Source organism: Urocitellus parryii, chromosome 3, assembly GCF_045843805.1.
Source record: "Urocitellus parryii isolate mUroPar1 chromosome 3, mUroPar1.hap1, whole genome shotgun sequence".
NCBI classification, from domain to species: domain Eukaryota; kingdom Metazoa; phylum Chordata; class Mammalia; order Rodentia; family Sciuridae; genus Urocitellus; species Urocitellus parryii.
In genome coordinates, this window is record NC_135533.1 from 175,668,486 (window position 1) to 175,679,448 (window position 10,963).

Here is a 10,963-nt window from a genome sequence, read left to right on the forward strand (position 1 = left end):
GTGCAATTCCTTCTGAACTTGGCTCTAACCACTTCTGCATGCACCTTCCATGAAGGCATACTGGTCCACAAGTCTTGGGCCATTCTGAGAGAGCTGTACTAAGCCAGGGTCAGTGGGTCCCACTTTGAGAAAAAAGGATTTTAAAATTAGTTTTGTGGGGGCAACATATTATCTTTCCTGTGGATTATTCTACAGCAGAACTCAGTAGGGAATAATAGATTAAATATATATATATATATATATATATATATATATATATATATATATATAGAGAGAGAGAGAGAGAGAGAGAGAGAGAGAGAGAAGCACAAAAACATAATATCATATAGTGATATAGTGGAAGGATTACAGTAGCAAAATGTCTTAAATAAAAATCAGAGGAGGGAGCATACAGAGCCAAATAAGACAGCACACACTTATAATATCCCAGTGACTCAGGAAGCTGAGGCACGAGGAACACAGTTTGGAGGCCAGCCTCAACAATTTAGCAAGGCCCTATTTCAAAATAAAGAATAAAAAGGGTAGGGATGTACCTCAAAAGCAAAGTGCCCCTGGGTTCAATTCCCAGTAATCCCCACCACCACCACCACCACCACCACCACCACCACCACCACCACCATTTGTTAGGGGAACAAATGAAATTCTCTCTCATTAGTTATTTGGCACATGGCTTTTAACTTCTCAGAAAGCTAGAGAAAAAACAGAATGAGTCTCTTCCCAGTGTTTTGTTGTTATTGTAGCTACATACCTTACCTCTTCAAAATGTGGCTTTTCATGCATAAATGCAAGAGTGAATTTCAGATGAATTTGATCTGGGGTGTGGAAGATATCTTGTATTCGTGTGTGTGTGTGTGTGTGTGTGTGTGTGTTTGTGTATGTATGTATGTCTAAGACACCTGTTATATTGTAGAATGCTTGAGGACAAAGGCCTTGTCAGCCATGATAAAGAAATATGGATCAATAATTGTATTGAATGGATGAACAAGGAGAGATGCTGCAATTATTAATCATTGACTGAATGCTAGGTGCTTAGCACAGGTCGTTTCATTTAATCCTCACGCCCACCCTACAAGGTGATTTTCAACATTCACAAAAGGGGAAATTATGTCTCCCTCAAGGTCACAAAGCTAACAAAGGATTCCAATCCAGGAATGGCAGATCTCAGCGCCCTGCCTTCCGCATTGGCCTGCTGCCCTGAAAAGCAAACTTGCGCCCTCTGGTGGCAGAACTGGAAAAGAACCAAGTCAGAGAAAAGGAACATTAAAACAAGCTGCAGGCCTCAGTGGGTTTGTGAAACCTAGAAAAGCAAACAGGCATTCCTGTGTCTTATTCTCACCTACAACCCCACAACCAGACAGAGGCAACTCAAAGCTAGAGTCAGCTAACCCGGAAGGGGGTTCTCTAGATGAGGCATAGTTTCCTATTGAATTGCAAATTTTTTTTCAATACTGAAACATGAAAATCTCTCACCACACTGTGAGAACCCCTTCCAAATTTCTAGGGGCTTCCTTTGTCCTCAGTCTGCTGCCCCCATCCAGACCCAGCATCAGTAACACAGAAGATTTAACAGATTTAACCCTGTTCCCCTTGTCTCCAGTTCCTCTGTGAGCAGCCAGGGTTATTTTGGTGATTGTAACTCTCCAGCATAATATTAATGAGCTACCATCCACCAATCCATTCCCCTCCCAGGTGCAGTTGCACCTGCTCTATTTTCCTAGGTTTTGTGGAAGCTTGCTGTTCTGTTTCATGCAGTCTATTGACAACATTACTGGGAAGTTATTGTTCCAGTTGGTGTTCCCTGCCTTCTGTCTCCCTCGTAACACAAGACAACTCATTCTGCCCTAGAAAACATCATATGCACCTGGGTAGCAGACAGGTAAACATCCTCCTAGCCTCCCCTCATGTGTTGGGTGTCTTTTGCACCTTTTCCCTCTATTGTCTCTCCCTCCTCCCTGCAGGCTCTGCCTCCCTCTTTCATACATACAAAGAGCTGATGTGAGAACATGTATAAAACTCTACCTAAGGACACTGGAATAGAAACACAAAGTGAATACAAAAATGTGTACAGAGTGGGATGTGCAGAAAAGCTAGGTTTGTCTAGGGGAGGACACCCTGGGCCAGATGATGCATCCTTCTGTAAATCACATTGAGATTGGACTCAGTGATGAACACTGCCATCCAAGGTCAATGGTGTCTTCGGCTCCTTGGAGGAAAAAAGATAGGGATACAAATAACTGTGACAGCAAAAGAGATGGAAAGGCGTCGTCTCTGTGTTTTTACTTGAAATAGGGATGTATTTTTAAATGCATTGCTTTGCTCAGGCCAGTGGTGACCTGTCTAAGGCACTCACACAGCCAGTTACCTCTGAACACCTGTGGGAGGCATCACTGAATGCTCTCTCACAGCTGAATTCCTCTCCTCCAAGAAACTATGACTCCAGCACAATTTTTCCAATGTGTAGTGGGCACCATCCTTGGAATCAGTCCTCCCTCCCACAACTTTGGAATTAGGCATCAGAGGCAAAAGAGACCCAACTGGACCCTAAACAGAAATGTGACTGGGGAGAGTCCTTGTCGGTGTGTCTGTGTGTGTGTGTAGGGGGCAGCAGCAGAGCATAGCAGAACTTTCTGTCCATTTTGGAGTGTGTAGAAAGTAGACTGATTAATAAGTTACCATTTCTCTAACTCCTGGCACTGTGTTTGCCATACAGTAGGTGCTTAGCAAATACTTCTGAAATCAATAATAGTGGCAACACTTACTGAGCACTTTCCACTAGCCTAGCACTGTTCTAAGTTATGTTAACTCACTTTATCCTTCAACAACCCCAGGAGGCAAGCGAATACTATTATCCCCATTTTACAGATGGGAAAACTGGGCAGAGACAAGCTACAGTTCTCCAGATCAAACCAGAGACAAGATAAAGATAAGACTATGAAGCAGGTGCTGTGCTATGTGTGTTTGTCATTTCATTTGATTCTCATAGCAACACCGTGAAAGAATGTCATTGTCTCCACTTTACATGAGAAGAAACTAAAGTGCCGAGGTGGTAAAATATTTCCTAAAGTCACGCAGCTAATAAGTGATGAACCTAGGATTTGAACAAGGATGAGTTTTACTCTGATGAAGACAGGGGAGCTTATTCTCCTTGTTCCTTACTGTCAGCTAGAGTGAGTTGTTAGATTGTCAGGAAGTAGCCTGGCAGTGACCATTGTTGTACAAATGCCAGCTGGTCCTGATTGACAGGCCATGACCACTGGCACCATTCAGGGACTGTGGAGAGGTACAAAGCTCTCACCAACTCCTCCCATTCACCAGGTGTCTTCATATTGGCAAGGACAAATGGGGATGGGGTTGAGAGGCCTGCAAAGGGGACAGTGCTTCCAAGAGAAGGCAGCTCTTGAGCCTCCCTAATCCTGGGGCCAAGGGATGAGAAGGGGCACTGGGGTGGGGGTGGGAGGCTAGACAGGACCCTGGAGAGGGTGGAGGTGGGATCTAGACCATTTTATTCTGCATGTGCCAGACCTCAGGGCATATTGGGTGGGGAAGGCAGAACACTAGTTGCAAAGGGAAATGGGGGTCTAGGGCCAATAGAGGGTCTCAGCTGCCCAAAGATTCACTCTTTCACAAATTTGCAAGACGTTTTTTCCTCCTGCTTTTAAATGCTAATTCATTTCTGCCTGTTATTTCTGTTTACAATAACAAATTATTGGAATAATCTAATTTACAATAGTAAGGGAATTTCTGGAGGAAGTCAAAGAATTACTGAGTTGGTCATATAAACTGTGGTAAGTTAAAAGCAAACCTGTATAGAATTTCACTTTTGTAGGAAAAAAGGCAGATGTATGCCTGAATGAGAGAGAGAGAGAGAGAGAGAGAGAGAGAGAGAGAGAGAGAGAGAGAGAGAGAGAAGGCAGGGAGGGGAAGGGGAGGAGGGAATTGGAAAGATATACAGCAAGATGTTGCTAGGTACTGAGTTGGAGGGGGGCAAAAGGACAGACAGTATAGGTGATTGGGTCAGGAAGATGGGGGTTGATTCAAGAGGAGATAAAATGCTAATACCTTCAGAGCACTTTCCCCTCCTCCACCTGTTGCCAAGGCCACTTGTCTCCAGGAAATTGTTCCTCCTTTCAGGGAGTTGTAGAACTTGTCGATGAATGCCCTCTGGGCTGCTCCCTTCGTGCCAGTGCTCTTGGAAGTCTTCTTCCCTACCTTTTGGCCCACCTTTAGGTCACATAGGCAGGATGGAGGAGGAGAGAGCATGAGAACAAAGGAAATTTAAAATGTATTACTTAAAAAGAAAAACACAAAAATTTAATGGCATTTTCCCCTCTATTCCCTCTGTGCATTGCTTGGTGGGAATTTGGGCAATGAATAACTTTCCAAAAGTTACATGGTTATTATCCCATTTGATCTTCACAACCCTGAGAGATGAGTTTAATTATTTTCATTTTGTTGATATAGAAACAAACACTAAGTAACTCTTCTAAACTTGGGTGTGGGAAGCTGAGTCTCAAGCCCAGGTCTTTCATATCAAATATCTCATTTTTTCACCCTCTAAGAATATGTTACTAGGACATTGTAACACAAGGGAAGAAAGAAAGGCAATGGAAGAGGAAGAAGAAGGCAGAAGAGGCTTTGGTTTCTTCAATATGTGACTACCATACCACATTTTGGAAGAGAGCTATCCAGTAGAACTTTCCATGATGATAGAAATGTTCTATACTTGAACCATCCACTATGGCAGCCACAAGTTATGGCCACCTGTATACATTTATACTTAAAATATGGTGATATAGCTATCTAGGAACTGCCTCTTAATCTTGGTTAATTTTAATTAATTAAATTTAATGTTTAAAAAGCCACATGGAGCTAGTGGCTGCCATGTTGGATAGACCGACTCCAGAACACAAAAGCCCTGCTGGTTGCATTTCAAGATGTCAGTGAGGCCAGTAACCAAAAAGCTGTGTTTAACTCAGATCTCTGAGGTGACATCCTGCATATATCAGCTTCGTTGGACATTCAGATTAAGCAGGCTGCCCCTTGGGAAAGAGAACACCTGTCCAGAGAGTTTTTGACTGCACCTTGCCCTGCTGCAAGCTGGTCTGGGCTTGGCCTGCCAAAAATTGGAGTCCAGTGGGGCACTGGTTCCCCCTACAGGCACTGTCTAGAATTGCTGCCACTTTACTCTTCCTCCTCCTCTATCAGAGTTGTGAACCAATCTCCAAAGGCTGCCCATTTAGACAAGCCAGGATCAATTCATCCAAGAGTAGAGACAGTCATGTCAGAACAGAGCTAATAGGGACTTTAAAAGTCACTTCCCATTCCTGTTTAACAGTTGATAAACCAAGGCCAAGAGAGGTGACCAATATGGCCTTGTCCTCTTTGTCCAGGGCACTGATCTACTGAGTCCACAGATGGGACAGGAACACATGTACAGGCAACAAAAATAGGAACCATCTGGTCAAGGTCAGGTATTCCTTCTGCCTCTTTATGTTCACATAAAAAGTGAATTAAAATTGCTAATGAGTAAGATATATGTTTGGCAAATAGAATAAAGCTGCCAATCACCAACATACACATTTGGGTTCCTTATTAGTGAAAACCATTTTTGTCTTGTTTTCAAAGATTTCTGTAATATAATTCTATTATTTAAAACTCTCCCTTGTGTAGATATTAGGCTCAGTACTCAAACCAAAAAAATGCTTGGAATATATTTATTGATTGAATGACATCAATTATCCATTTTGGGGTGGGTAACTATTAACAACACATCTAACACATTTCCAAGCAGAAAGTTCTCCTTCATGTCTAACTTCACTTTTTTTTCTCCTGCAACTCAGCATGGTACAGAGAATGCTTAGCCAAGCCAGATGGACAAGTCATTAATAGACAACATTCTGCTAGGAATATATAAGGTATATCTGGCAGACTTTATTCAAGGTCCAAAGTTTGAAGTTTCAGTTATGGCCATGCCGATCACATCGAACTTGAAGTAAGAGCTGCTCTCCTGATTTAAAATGGTCTGGATAGCAAATTGTAGGGCACCAGCTTAATGTATAAAGGAATGAGTTGCAAATAAAATTCTCAAAATGAGTAATCCTCAAGTTTCAGCAACCAGCAAGCAGACACCATAGGTGAGCAGTCTAGGTCCCCTCCCTGGGTGCTATTTTTCACTTTTAATGGCCCTGCATGAGTATATGGTCCCATTTTTCTTTATAATTAGAGCTAATAAATGTCTTCAAGTGGATGCTTATGGTAGACTTTGGAAATATCAATCTGTTATTACCAGAGTTATATTGTGAAGGAGAAGGCTGAATTTTAATATGGAAAACACAGCCAAAGCTTCACTCATATCAAAACAAAAAGGAAGCAAAAATTAATCCCCTGGGGCTGTTATCTGATGTCTGATCAGAGACATGAGAGTAACTGGCTTGTTTTAATGCTTCAACTGCTTCCATTTTATTACTGGAAAGTTGTTCAATTATTCAAACACTGCCACAGGAGAAGGAAAATGGAATTTGGAGTTAACAGTGTAAGATTAAAATGCCAAGCCTGTCATTTACTGAATGGTATATTCAATTATTTTTCAGAAACATTCACTTCTTCCATTTAACCACCTCCATAACAGTCCCTACTGCTTGATGTTGGCATTAGGCACATGACTTGTACTGACCAGTGGAATGGTGGCAGCCATGATGTAAGCAAAGAATGATACAGACATGTGTTGGGTGCATGGGTTCTTGCACCTCTGGCTCAGCTGGTCCACTGGTCCAAGAGGAAGAGAGACCTGGGACCAGACCCATTCCAACCTGCAGACCCAGCCAGGATCAGCCAACTTCCAGCTGACCACTAAACATTTAAGCAAAAATAAATGACTATTGCCTTATGTTTGGGGATGTTTTGTAAAGCCTCAATTCTTGATTGACACATTGGCAAAGACTTGGCTTTAGTTAACATGGCTGTTATTATGGCTACATCAATAGAGTGTTCTAAATGACATGGTGTCCCACTCCTGCCTAGGCGTCCCCCAATGTTATATGTGATGATAATTTAGCTAAACCAAAATGATGCTTCTCAGAATTCCCTTTTCTATATGGTCCTGAGTTAGCACTGACCACAAGAGAAATTTTGTGCAAGATTTGGAAGTCTGAAGTGAAGCAATAGACATTCTTTTTATGCTCTGAAAGTTGAAGCAGGGCACCAGCAGGAGTGAGTGCTTGCATGTGTTGTTGCTAATCTGCTACCCTGCTTTGTTGTGGGCCATGTGTATGTTACTCTGTAGGGAGATACAAGTTTCCCCTGGAAGTTACCCACAATGTTGAGGTTAAGGTAGTGAGACACATGTAGGGCCCAATTTATATTTGCTCTTGTTCACAATAGCTACCTTAGGTTCAACATCAGATGCAAAGATTATAGCCTTTCCTTAATGTTTCCACAAACATGTAAAGTCATCCTTATTTTAAATTCCTTCATTTTCTTTCCCTTAGGGTTTTTCTGCTTCATCTTGATTGTATCTTGATGCATTATGGCTGAACCCATTGTTATTTTAACCCAGACCATAGCATCTCATCATTTCTGATGGAGCAAGAAATATGTAAGATTAAGCTACATTTACTGAGTCCTAATTATGGTCAAATACTGTGCTAACTGCTTTACATGCATTATCTCATTTAATTGATCCCAATTCCCCCATCCAGTCTGGTTCACTGTCATCCTCATATCAACTGGTAGTTCAGAGATTCCAGCTACTGCATTAATGTTCCAAGTCCTCACTGTCATTTGGGATTGTAGGCAGGGCACTCCTATGCCCTCTGGAGTAACCCTGGACAGCTGTGCTAGCTCAGGCACACATGTGGTGCCCATTAAGGGCTTGTTTTCCCTGTTTCTTCCATCCTCAATCTTCCTTTTTGTCCAATGATACAACTTACGACCCTATTAAAAAATAGTCCCCCTCTTAAGAATGAAGTCTGGCCCCAAATCTTTATGACTGCTACCTAGTCCTGCTACCATGGTCAGGTCTCAGAAAGGAAAAGCCTGTCCCAGGTGTTAACCCCCCCCCCCCACTTCTGCTCGGGGCTGAAGCAATGCCTGTGGCTCTGTGACATGCCTCAGGATCCTCTTCTCTTACTCAATATTCCTTCTACTTGAGAACCACGATGTATTGAAACCCTCCCCACCATCAAACACCTCCTCATTTGCCAGAGAGGGTCCAGGTGACTATATTCTTTGGAAACAGCCTACTGAGTACCTATGCCTCTAATCTGCATGGGTAGCTAGGTCAGTTTCCCAGCATTTGTCCTATCTCAGGGAGTAAGTGTTGTCACAAGGCTTCCACAGGTTGTACAAAGATTAAAGTTAGTGGGGTTTCTAACCAAAGTATTCAAGAGGGTTGGAGTGGTCTTTGAGAATCAATAACTGGTAGTTTTGTAGTGCATTAACTTGGCTAAGCTGGGAGTTTGCAGAATTCTTTTCCCCAATATGGTTCCAGGTAACAGTTGGCTAAAAACAAGATTTAAGAAAGGTTTGGAAGATAGGAAGGAAGTGGCGGCTGTGACTCTGAAGAGCGCTGCTATTAGAGGAGGTGAGAAACAGACGTCATGGTGCAGACTAGGTATTTGTCCCCCGCCCTTTCCTGCTGGACATCTGCTTTTTTGGCTTATCAGCTCTATTGACCAACAGCACCCTAATCTCTCCACTAATGTTTGGGTGCAAATTCACAGAAGTAATAGTGACATCAGCCCCCTTCATGGTTCCCATTTCAGCAACTGGTTGCACCTCACTTTCGGATTTCTCTGCAAGCTTAAACTTGTTTGCTTGCATCAGGACTTGGGAAAAGTGACTTTTCTTCCCTAATTTTAGTAGTGAAGTCTGAAGGCCAGAAAATAATTTTCTTTTAAAAAATGCTAACTTGCCTTCCTAGAATCTGACCAATATTCATTCAGAAATCTACAGTTGTTCTCCCCTCACCCTCCGAGTTTTAGGACTCTTCTTCTACAAGTGTATAGAGGAGGGTGGCGATTCCCTCATCCAACCTCCATCCCCATTTTAAGCAATTTTTGGAGCCAGGGGTTAGTATTTTTAACTGTGATTTCTGTTTTATGCTCTTTGTTTTAAACCCTTATCAGGAAATAATTTGTAAAATGGTCTCCCAGTGGAATATGTAATCATTAGCAATTTGCTTGGTGGGAAGTAGGGAACGGCAGGTACCCCTGGAACAAGTTAAGAACTCCTAATTACTTACACCTGCAGAAGCTGTCGCTTTTGCAAAGTATGTAATTAGCGAATGCTGGCAAATGTGATTGTCTGTTTAAATAGAGGACACAGCCCAGAGGCCACTGAGACTGGGGCTCTCCCACCGGGTACATTAGCCCAGCTTGGGCTCCCCCTGCTGGTTGCTTGTTAAGGCCAATTGCAGGTCTGATACAAGCACGTGGCCAATTGAGCCCACATTCATTGTTCCATGTGCAAAGCAGGTGTGAACATTTTTTAAAAAATTGGGCCCTTTGTACTTTGCAATTATGAATTTTCTGCCTTTTTAGCCCAGTGGCTCTCTGCATTGGCTGCACATTATAATCATCAGGGATGCTTTTCAAAACTCCTGATGCCCAAGCTGTTCCCAGATAAGTTAAATTTCCGTGACATCGGTTTTTAAAGTAACCCAGGTGATTACAAATCTGTCAGCAAGTTTGAAAACCAGTGGTTCTCAAACTTTGGCTGCATCAGAATCAGCTTGGGTGCTTGTTAAAGTACAGGTTGCTGGGCTCCATTGCCAGATTCAGTAAGGTGAACGGTGGGAGCATCCAAAATTTTGCACTTCTAAAGATGCTGCCAATGCTCACGACAATGTTGAATTCCTTTTGGACTTAGAATGACTTTTTTTTTTTTTTTTTTTGCACAATAGGCACTATACCAAATATTTTGCAGTTATTAATTCATTTAATCATTTATCACCCAGTTGTTTGATTCTTTAGGTCTCAGAAAAAGTGCTACACACGTGACATCTATTCTTTAAAAAGGTACCTGTCCCTGTTACCATCACATTATCTAGTCTGTTTCCCTTAGGACTTTAGCCAATCTATCTTATTTCCTGGCTCCTCTGGGTGCACATAAGCTCCATTGTGGCCATGTCCACAGACACTTGCTGAATGAGTTCACAAAGCAACCCTATTGGGGAGGTCATATGGTCTTCATTTTGTGGGACAAGACATATATTTAAGTAACTTGCTTAAAATCATATTGGAGGAATTAAGATTCAAAGTGTGTTCTCTCCAGAGCTGGGCTGTCAAACCACTTCAAGAATTGATCACCAGCCTTAAATACAGTATCAGTTCTTTCCCATCAATAAAATGAATTATTCACCTAAGAATGCCAATTATTTTTGGTTTTACTAACAGTTAAGTTAAAGCTAACTTTTTTTAAACAATGAAAGTCCAGAGTCCAAATCCAAGTGGCCAAACTGTACTAACATCAGCAATTTCTTTCCTATTTAAAAACTCTATTGTCTGCTATGCTTGATGCAGTAATGAATGCCTATAGTACCAGCTATTGGGAGGCTGAGACAGCAGGATAACTCAAGTCCAGAGATTCTAGGTCACTCTGGGCAACAGTGAGAGACCATCTCAAAACAAAACAAAACCTCTACTGTCTGTGTCAGAAACCTACTTAGAATGCCCCAAAGCAGGTTAAGGTTTCTACCTTATATAAAATCACCACACCAAAACCTTTGAATGTAATATTTTGATATTTAAAAGAAGAGTTATGTGAAAACAAGAGAACTTAAATTATCAGATTTTATTTAGCACACCAATACAATTTATCCTGGTAATAAATTAATATGTAGTTATAAAAATGTTTGTGCTATCCAAGAAAAATGCTTTTTAATGTATAAAGTATATGCAGATCCTTCAAACAGCCGACTTAATTTCCAAACTCAGAAGTGTGGTAACATCGCTGATGAAAATTG